This window comes from Grammomys surdaster, unplaced genomic scaffold (assembly GCF_004785775.1).
Source record: "Grammomys surdaster isolate TR1022 unplaced genomic scaffold, NIH_TR_1.0 271, whole genome shotgun sequence".
NCBI lineage: Eukaryota > Metazoa > Chordata > Mammalia > Rodentia > Muridae > Grammomys > Grammomys surdaster.
The window spans coordinates 11243564-11254902 of record NW_021604712.1 but is presented as its reverse complement, the minus strand read 5'-3'; positions in this window follow the sequence as shown (position 1 = coordinate 11254902).

The window sequence follows — 11339 nt, the reverse complement described above, 5'->3', positions numbered from 1 at the left end:
GAGTTAGATTATTTTATCAGTTTGCTATTTAGGTTGTTCACTGCCAGAGTGAAGAGGGCAGATGATTTTTGTATTTTGACCTCATAGACCAGTGTTGCTCCTTTGTTAACTGGAATGTGTCCTGTTGAAATTCCATACGCTCCTATCTGGTCAGGATCATGCCCTGACAAATACTTCCACTTCTTTACAAGATGGATACTTTCTATTTCTTTTTCTGGCCAACTTCCCCTGACTAGATGTTCCAGAGAAGAGCTGGGTTGAAGCAGACAGAGCAGGGATCCTTTGCTCCTCACTTTTGGAGGAAGCATTCTGCCTTTCCTCATGAGGCCTGAAGCTAGTGGTGTCTCTAAGCCTCTGATCAACTGGGAGACGTTCTCTGTAGTCCTAGTTTGTTGAGTGTTTATCATGTAATCAAATAATGGTGTTGGATTCTATTTAGTGTTTTTTCTTTACCCATTTCGTTAGTTCACGATCCTCTCATTTGCACAAGGTTGGAAATCAGTTCTTCCCCTCCCCCTTTTTTTGATCAGCCTTTATTTTTTTTTTTAAAGATTTATTTATTATATATGAGTACACTGTAGCTGTCTTCAGACACACCAGAAGAGGGCATCAGATCTCATTACAGATGGTTGTGAGCCACCATGTGGTCGCTGGGATTTGAACTCAGGACCTCTGGAAGTGCAGTCAGTGCTCTTAACCACTGAGCCATCTCTCCAGCCCATTGATCAGCCTTTAAAAAGAGCTAACTTTTGGTTTCTTGATTTTTGTGTACGTGTTAATTTCAACTCTCTGTTTCATCTCTATTTTCTATTATTTTCTTTCTCTGCTTAATTTATGTTGAGTTTTCTCCACTTTTTGAGTTTCTTAGAGAAGAGATTTTGTCTTTGGGTTGAGGTTCCCCAAAGTGAGTGTGCGAGAACACACTCGAGCATCTGTGTGTATGTTAAACATATATGTATGTACATGTCTGTTTCATCTTCATATTCATGCATGCAGAGAACAGAAGTTGATATTAGGTATCTGTCTTAGGGTTTTACTGCTGTAAACAGACACCATGACCAAGGCAACTCCTATAAGGGCAACATTTAATTGGGGCTGGCTTACAGGTTCAGAGATTCAGTCAATTATCATTAAGGCAGGAACAAGGCAGCATCCAGGTAGGCATGGTGCAGGCAGAGCTGAGAGGTCATCTTCCTCTGTAGGCTGCTAATGGAAGACTCCATTCCAGGCAGCTAGGATGAGGGTCTTAAGCTCACGCCCGCAGTGATGTACCTATTCCAACAAGGCCACACCTCCTAATAATGCCACTCCTTGGGCCAAGCATATACAAACCATCACATTATATTCCCCAGTTACTTTCCACGGTACATGCTGAGGCATAGTCCCACTTGATTCCAGAGCTTGCCCATGTGGCTAGTCTAGCTAGCCAGCTTGCTCTGGGGATCCCTCTGCCTACTAAGGCTGGGATTACAGGTGAGCTGTATCAGGTGAGCTATGCCCTCCTACATAATGCCTCAGGGATTTTCATGGGTACTAAGGATCCAGACTCTGGTCTTCACTTTTGTATAGTAAGCACTTTAGTCATGGAGCTACCCCTACCTCTTTCTTTTCTTGTTTTATTTATTTATTTATTTATTTATTTATTTATATTTATTTATTTATTTGGTTTTTCAAGACAGGGTTTCTCTGTATAGCCCTGGCTGTCCTGGAACTCACTCTGTAGACCAGGTTGGCCTCGAACTCAGAAATCCGCCTGTCTCTGCCTCCCAAGTGCTGGGATTAAAAGCGTGTGCCACCACCGCCCGGCTCTTTTCTTGTTTTAAAGAAATATGTTGGTAATTCTTTAAGAATATAATATAGTGTATTCTGATCACATTCCTTCCCAGTTTCTCCAAGCTTCACACGTTCTTTTTTTTTTTTTTTCTTCACACATTTGCAATTGTAGATTTTCCTCTAAACACCAGTTTTACTGACTCCACACAGGCGATTATGTTGACAGAGATTGCAGCAGCAGCGACTTAGAGGGGCATGTTGGACATCTTGGTGCTGTCTGCCAATTTTGGTATGAACCCAAAACTGTTCTAAGTCTATTTGAAGCCCCCCCCTTTTTTCTTGAAATGGTACATTCCACATGGGGAACAAAATAATAATGCCTGTCAAAAACAGTGTAGGCAGTAAAGAGTCGAATGTATATTTTTAAAGTGCTAGGAGCAAGCAGCAACTTTTTTTTTTTTCAGCTGGTTGTGGTCACATGTACCTTTAACCCTGACACTCAGGAAGCAGGGGCAGGTGGATCTCTGTGGGTTCAGTGGTGGTTTGGGGCTGGTGTGTTATGGTGCACATGTGGAAGTTAGAAGACAAACTGCAGGCGCTGGTTCAGTCCCAGCTGGGCGAACACTGCTTTGGAGCCACAACCCCTGCCCATTCTAGTACTTTAAAATGCTACCTACAATGTACTGCCCACTAATCTTATTTATAAATAAGTTTTAAATAGAACCCCCAGGAGGCAAACCATCAAAGTATACAGACAGACATATGTATCACGGGAGCACTGACCTTGGCAGTCTGAATTGCTTCATTAATATTGGATGAAGTAGTCTTCAGAGAGAGGAGTGTTACCGGACACATGGAGGGGAATCGCATGCAACTAAAAGTGTTTTTGTTTGTTTGTTTGTTTGTTTTTGGAGACAGGGACTCCAGACAAAGTCCTGGAATTCATTATGCAGATCAGGCTGGCTTCAAACTCACAGAGATCTGTCTGCCTCTACCTCCTGAGTGCTGGGATTAAAAGTGTGCACCCCCACATCCAGCTAAAAGCGTCCTTTGTAAAAAAGACATAGCCAGAGTAGAACATGATGTTCACCTAGCATGCCGACACAGCCGAAAAATCTAAAGTTCCAGGACATATTTGCTCTCAGATGTGTTCCCTAGTGACACCCAGCATAAAACAAACAAGCAAGCAACAACAACTACAACAAAACCCAAAACTATCTGGCATAGACTGAAGTGTTTTTACCAGAAAATCCGTGTTAGTTCTACCTAGAAATGTGACTGTGTTTACACCCAGGTCTTGAGCGAATTACTGAGGTTGAGTGAGGCTCTAGAGAAGAATCTGAGATGGAAGGACTTGTGCTCTTACAAGCAGTGAAGGCAGGGCACTCTTGCATCTCCCCCAACCTTGCCCCCCACCCCACCTTCCCACACCCCAGTGTGTTCTGAGCCTTTTGGAGCTGGCGTCTTTTTATTTATTTATTTATTTATTTATTTATTTATTTATTTAATTGAATGTACGATAGAAGAGGGAAAATGGGAGGGAGGGCCATCTTTCCATGCTGGGATGAAAGTCCATGGCTTGGGAAGGAAGTCTTTCTCAATGGGCTGGTATGTAGCAGTCGTCTTTGGTTCTGGCCTCCCAATTGATTCCCAAAGGGCAGTCTGGGTACCCTTATAGATTGTCTGGGAATATATCTTTGGTGAAAGTATTCCATGGCCACCACGTGTTCCCTGCCTCCATCTCGTAGACCTGGAAGGTGAAGATAGAACCAGATGCTGCTGAGCACCTCTTCCAAATGACTAGCTCCTGACATGCTTGCTGATATCTGTTATAACACTCTGGAGTTTGCATCTTGCATCAAGTTGAGGAAAGGTTGTGTGAACACATAGGGAGAAGCCATTCACAGCCAGGAAAGAGGGCTTTACCCATTACTCAGCCATGCCAGCACCCTTCCCAGCCTCGAGATGGGTAGGAGAGTCTGTTTTGAAGCACCAAGCCTAAGGCACTTTGCTATAGTGGACCGAGAAGAGAAAGATACCATTTTAATGCACATGCTCACAATCACACAGCTTCGAGGAGCTCAGAGCAACCTCATCTCTCGGTGACCTGCATGCCCTGGCAGTCTGCTTGACCAAGAGACACTGATGCAGTGCTTTATCCCTAGCATGAAGAAGGCACCTGATTTTCTTTCTTCTTTTTTGGGGGGGGGGGTTTCGAGACAGGGTTTCTCTGTGTAGCCCTGGCTGTCCTGGAACTCACTCTGTAGACCAGGCTGGCCTCGAACTCAGAAATCTGCCTGTCTCTGCCTCCCAAGTGCTGGGATTAAAGGCGTGCCGCCCGGCTGGCACCTGATTTTCATGTTCACTAAAACAAACACACAGGGTTCAGCAAAGAAGTCTCAAGACAATGTAGAGGGCTGGAAATCATAAGAACAATGTGTCTGACCACAAAGGAATGAAAAGAGAAATTGGTCACACCGAGACATGTGCAGAGTCCCCAAATCTGTGAAAATTGAAAAAATTCTTCTCAAAACACCACAGGGAGGCAAAGGGGGAGGGGCCAAGCAGGAAACTTTGTCAACGGAGTATATCAGTGAAGACACAGCCTGCACAGACCACAGGGGCAAGTCGAAGGGCTTCCAGGGACGTGTATACATTTTTCATTTCAAGAGAGAGGAGAGTGACAGGACGAGATATAACTCAGCCACACCCCAATGATGCTTTGTGAGATGCTGAGGGAACAAGAGAGACAAATGTTGCGAGTAGTGCGTGTGTATGTGTGTGTTCATGTGTGTGTATGAATGCATGTGTGTGTGTGTGTGTGTGCACATGTGTGAGCATGTTCATATGTGCTCTGTGTCTTGTGTGTATCGGAGACATCAGAACACCAATCTCCTTGAGCCCCAGGGAATTTTCCAGATTGCAGTTTCTGACAGACCGTGGATTGATGCTTTGGGCATGCTCCATGCTATCCAGATGCCTGGAGAGGCAGTGGAAATGCTTTGCTTGGTACCAGGAGAGGAGGCTAACTTATTGGGTGCTGAGCAGCTGGGACCTGAGGGCGTGGAGCTTAGCTAAATCTCCTCAGCCTCCCTCTTGGACCTGACTCCCTCTGGGTAGGGGCAGGTCGGAGCTGCTATGTTCTGACCTCACAGTGAAATCTGAATAATTGATGCCCTAGTCTAATGTTTCACCCAATTGTCATAAAGCAGAAACACAAGCCCAGTGTATGGAGGCTGCAGACAAAGGGCTGTTTTCATCGCTTGCTTTCCCCCAGCCTCAGGTCTGTGTGGCTCTCTCTCCAGCACATGATCTGTGACAATTATCCTGTGTTCTCCCACCCTTCCCCAGGGAGCCAGGGGAGGAATTATTAGGGAGGTGGCTCCCCAAGGGCACAGGGGGAGGTCTGGAACCTCCTGCAGTGTGGCATGTGGACTGTGTGCCCAGCTGTTGCTTGACACCCACTTGGCACAGCCTTCCCTCTGCCAGGCCTGCCTGCTGGGCCTCTGAACACAGGGCTCTCACCCAAACAAGCAGCCAGATGGGTCCCCAGCGGCTTGTGAGCCGGCTCCCTGGGCAGGAGGTAGGACATGAGGAGGGGAGGGGCCACCTAGGAACTCCCCGAGCCCCAGGCAGATGGAAAGCCCCGCCCTGCTTGCATTGCTTGCACAGGCATTGGGGGCAGGGTTCATTTCCAACTCTCAGAGCAAAACAAAACACAGGAAATGAACTTCAAACACTGCTCGGGAAGCTGAGGACAGGTGACAATCCAACCTCATTTGGCTCTGCAGGAAGGACTGTGACAGGATATCTAAACCACCGCAGGACAGTTGGTGTCAACCCGGCCACTATGGAGCTACAAAGACCGGTGTGGACAGAGTGCAGCTCGTGTTTGGTGTAAGGTTCCCAAGTCAGTCTCATAGGCTAGATTTGGGAACTCAGAGGCATCTTTGAGTTTAAGTTGGACATTCCCAAGTTACCAGCAGCACTGAGGTCCCTTTTGTCTGTTTGGTTTGGTGGAGTCCAAGTAGCAGAAAGCAGGTGAGAGACTCTGGGTAGGACCATGCTGCTGTTCTTTGGTTTATTCCTAAGAAGGGGGGATGTAAGAGAAGGAAAGCAAGGTCCAGGGAGGGTGTAAACTACCCGGCTCACAATATAGGAACAATGCTATTTGCTTGGCTTGAGGCTGGGTGTAGCTGTGTAGTTCAGGCTAGCCTCAAACTCTAAATCATCCTGTCTCTGGCTCCTTAGTGTTGGGATTATAGGTGAATGATATTGTAGAGTGAAAAATTATAGATGCTGGGTATATAGAATCCTTTTTTAGACATATAAAATATTCTTTAGGCTTTCTTTATAAGGACATGGAAATTTTTCCTGAGAAACAGAGCCATGAAGCAAGTTAAGAATGTGGACAGGCTAGTTACGGGAACTGGCTAGAATGCCAGTTAGCCAGCTGGGAACCAAGCTGAGAACCAAGCTGGGAACCAAGCTGAGAACCGCAGTGACAGGGCAAGGCCACAGTGACAGGGCAGGACCACATTCTTGAGAAAGATAAGCGTACAGAGAGTTTTCACATGACCCTGACACACGTAGGTTGGGTTCCTTTGGAATGTTCTGCCATTTTTATGTTATGCCATCTTAACAACCCCTCATCCCCCTCCCCATTCCTTGGTTTGTGGTTTTTCCCCTTAAAAACCCCTCTCAAACTGGCTGTTGTCAATTCAGCTCCTGCGTGGGCATACGAATTGACTGGCAGTTAGCTGTCACATGCCAGAATAAACCTCGCTTTTGCTCCGGTTCACGGTGTCTCGAGCAGATTACTGGGTGGTCGCGACTTTCTGAGACTTGAGTGAGGGTCTCCCCTCTGCGGGGATCTTCAATATGATGTCCAGCTATTTTCAATAGTATATTATTGAAAAAGCACACATTAGTGGGTTCAAGAGTACCTGTGAGACAGGTCTCATTAGGTGACCAGGCTTTGGCTTGCATGTGTCGGATGACCTTTGGGAACCAGGCCTGAGCCCTGCCTAGCAAAGGCGCCTAAACACTGGGATGGGGACAGATGGCCACAGCCTTTATTAGAGATAGGAGGATGCCGGGCGGTGGTGGCACACCTTTAATCCCAGCACTTGGGAAGCAGAGACAGGTGGATTTCTGAGTTCGAGGCCAGCCTGGTCTACAGAGTGAGTTCCAGGACAGCCAAGACTATACAGAGAAACCCTGTTTCGAAAAACAAACAAACAAACAAACAAACAAACAAACAAACAAAAAAGAGATAGGAGGATGTAAGCTCAGAGAGGCCCTCACGGACTGCCCTCCACTGTCCACTTCATTTACAAGGGTTAAAGCATGAAGAGGTCCATGCCCTGGCCTGCATCTGAGAGAGTGTACAAGCCCCTGGCCTTCCACCGAAGTGGAACTGGCCCTGTCTGCAAAGTCTTTCCCTTACCTTTTAGAGACTCTGCTCCCAGCTGTCAGACAATGTGATGACCTGTGGGAGCTGAGGAGGTTGCTATAGAATGGAGCCTCACTTGGTCCAAGATGCCTTACCCCGAAAAAGCATCCGATATGCAAGGAATGGAAAGTAGATGGAGCTAGAGATGGGAGTATGGAGAAGGTCCCTTGTCCTTAGTGGCTCGTTCCTATCACCAGGAATGGGCTGTCAGTGAATCACTCTGTCTTCTTCCCCAGGAATTACATTCTGCTCTCAAGGGAAGCCCTTGCGCAAGACTCACTCCATCTCATCTGTGTCCAGGGCTCCACTAATATCCTTGGTGCAGATCTCAGTCCTGGAGGTTTATCTTCCCAAGGAATGCTGGGACTTCCTGGTCCTCTCTCCTGGTGCATAGTCCTATCTCCTTGTTTTTTACAGGTGTGTTCTCCAAGACATCCAACTTTGCACAGCATTGCCTGCCAGAAGTCAGCACCCAGGGCCAACCCTGGGTCCCAGATAGCATGTACCCGGCAAAACAGTCACGATCAGGAGGGACCTTGGGGGAAGGTGGGCCTGCTGGCTGATGCAGCATCCTGACCTGTGAGGAGTTCCAGAGGTCTAGAGCTGGGACAACAGTCTTCTCTGAATATTACTCTGATGAAGACAGAGAGAAGACCAATTAAATTAAAATACGGAAGTGAGGGTCTCCCAGCAGCATTCAGGGAAACTCTAATTCTTGGCAGCTGGATAGTTGGGTTGGAGGAGTGTGAAAGGCTGGTTTGGAGGACTAGGCTTTATAGGTATTGTGGAATCCTCAGCGTCTGCATGCTGTGGTCTGAAGATGGGGAAGAGTGGGGACCTAACACTCGCAGTTGGGAGGTGTGGGAGGTGCAGGCGCCTGTGAGCATAACAACCCCGCAGTAGGGACCATTTTCATCCCACTTGATGACCATGTAAAAGTCTAACCAGATAATGCTGATCTCACGGAACCTGCCTCTGTGGCCTGTTAGTATGATATTATTGATAACCAGGGAAATAGATCCCAAGGCAGCCAGCTGGGGAGGCAAAGAACCCTTCGAGGGAGGCATTACAGTTTGGGCATGAAGTGTCAGGCTTGTTCCTCAGCTGGTGGAGCAAATCACTGAGGGTTACTGGCTCACTCCTGAGGGCTCTGACCAAATAGGTTAGTCACTGATGGGTTCCTATTAATGGCATTACTGGCAGGTGAAGGAAACTTCCAGCAGTGGAGTCTCAGTGAAATATGTGGGCCATTGGGAATATGGTCTCAGAAGATGAACCTTTACCCAGCTCCCTCTTTGCACACTCCTGCAGCTATGAAATTCTGTCTCCACACAAGGTCACAGCAGTGGAGCCAGCTGGCCATGGACCGGCACCTTTACACTGTGAGCCCAAATGAATCTCTCCTCTGACATGCTTATCTCAGTATTTGTAGCAGCAATGAACCTTCCACTTGGGAGGCAGAGGCAGGTAAATATCTGAATTTGAGCCCAGCCTAGTCTATAGAACAAGTTCCAGGACAGCCAGGGATTTGCAGAGAAACCCTGCCTTGAGAAATTAAAAATAATCAGACAAAGTAAAACAAATTATCTTTTTTGTTTGTTTGTTTGTTTGTTTGTTTTTTGTTTTTTTGAGACAGGGTTTCTCTGTGTAGTTCTGGCTGTCCTGGAACTCACTCTGTAGACCAGGCTGGCCTCGAACTCAAAAATCCGCCTGCCTCTGCCTCCCAAGTGCTGGGATTAAAGGCGTGCACCACCACCGCCCGGCAAAACAAATTATCTTAATACATAGGCCAAAGGTGTTAAGACTTACAGTGCTGTGTGACATCACAACTGTCCTGGGTAAGGTTACGAGTGCTCTGATGAAACACCGAGACCAAAGCGACCGACAGTTTCATATCACTGTTCATCACCAGAGGAAGTCAGGACAGGAACTCAAACAGGGCAGGAACCTGGAATCAGGAGAGGCCATAGAGCTGTGCCGCTTACTGGCTAGCTTCTCAGGGCTTGCTCAGCCTGCCTTTGTATAGATCCCAGAGCCACTAGCCCTGGGGTGGTACCATCTACAATAGGCTGGGCTTTCTCCAATAATCACTAATTAAGAAAATGTTCTACAGGCTTGCCTACAGCCAGATCTTATGGAGGCATTTTCTTTCTTTGAGGTTCCCTCCCCTCAGATGACTATCGCTTGTGTCAAGGTGACCTAAAACTAGCCAGCACAGCATCTAACCACAGAAGTCTTTTCATCTTGCAAAACTGAAACTCTGCCTGGTTAAGCCAGCTTTCCTCCCCAGCCCCTGATAACCACCTTCCCACCTCTCCATGAAACTGATGGCAGTGGACACTTTGGATGAGCAGAGAGAGCTATCTGGGTTTGTCCTCTGTAACTGGCCGACTTCACTGAGTGTACCTACTGTTCGCATGGTTGCAGCAGGTGTCACAGGAGAGGGAGGAGTTTCGTGCATGTAGATTTTGCAGGCCTAGACAACACCCAGAAGAACAATAGCTTGTGCTCAGACCCAGGAAGAATGGAAGGATGGAATGGGGAAGAGCCATCCATATAGGCAGCCCCTCCCTGAGGTGGAACTTCATGGTCAGGCAGGGATCTGGGACAACATGGCTCCCATGTTCTAGGATGACTCTTGGAGTAGCTGGGAAGGGACAGCCCAAACTCCATGCTGAGGAATGCTAGGACCATGAGGAGAAAAGCAAGGAAGTGTGATGTCCAAACCCAGGCTGATGGCTGCCACATTTACTAATGTAACAAAGACTAAGCATTGTTGAGAAGCTCATCATGACTGCCTTTGAGGGCCAGGAGTGACAGTAAAGCTGCTGTGGGGACTTCCATAGCAATGGGGAGGATGACAGGGTGGCCATAGTGTAGTTGACAGGTGGTGCCACTTTATTGTCAGAAGTAAGGTGACTGTGATTGTTTCAGTGAGTGGCTAGCTGGATAACAGCTGGGGCCACCATCTAGAGAGGTGGGCTGGTGGGAAGTCGGCTTAGGCACTACCCGATTCCAAAGATTAATACTCTGGATGGACGCAAGGAGACTAGGGGCACCCCTTTCCCAAACCCTAAATCCTGATCCCTCCCATCCCATGCCGGTTCTCAGGCGGAGGATCCAGGTTGAAGGAGAGGTGCATTCTGAATGCAGAGGTACCGCCTTATGGTGAGTGTGTGAATGGTGAATCTAGGCCTCCAGCAAGGGACCCCAATCATTTCCGTTGCCTTGGGTGTCCATGCACAGGGGCATAGGTAGCATCCAGGGCCCTTCAGGACTGGGCCAGTCTGAACAGACTCCGTGTAGAGATGGCAGGGTCCCCATTGTCTCTATTAGAGAAGACTGCGTGGAACCAGGCCTGATATCCCTGCTACATGAGGCACTCCTGGAAGCAGCCCATCTCCTGTACCCCATAGCACTTGTTCTTGGGTACCCCACTTACCATTTCTGTAAGGCAAGACTTCTGGATTTACAAGATAAGATTAAACTTCCCACCCTCCCTTTCAGTTTTGGGAGGTGAAACAGACTACAAAATGAAGGCTGTGTCTTTTACAGCTGCTCAGGCCCCATGACAGCAGAGGCCAAGCCAGGCCTGAGGAAAAAGTTGGAGTGGTTGAGCCCAGACAGATCTCCATGGAACTGCAAAGGGCTTGAGTCTGAAGTCCGTGTGTTGGGGTGTGCAGCCTGCTCTTCGGGGCAGATGGTGTTCCCCAGGCTGTGGGCAGAAACTCCTTTGTAGACAGCATTCACACAGCCTGGGTTTCAACCCAAAATAGCTTCCTCTCCTCACCCCGAGCAGGGTGGCCAGCTGCTCCTCCTGTGCGGGTTCCTGGACAAGGTGCCACTCCACCTGGTCCATGTGCGCGTGGCACCAGGCTCCTCTACCTGCAGGGGCAGGCCATGTTGGATGCTGAGGGGCTTCTGTGGAATCCATCTTTGTGAGGTGGCAGTCAGGGCCAAGGAGGACTCTTGGAGAACAGGATGTAAGGGATTAGCCTGACCACGTCTGGAGCCCGCCACATCCACCCACCTGGCCCCCCAGGGCGCTCTGGAACCAAGGCCACCCTTTCCTTAATATGATGATTTAAACCAACTCTCTCTCTCTCTCTCT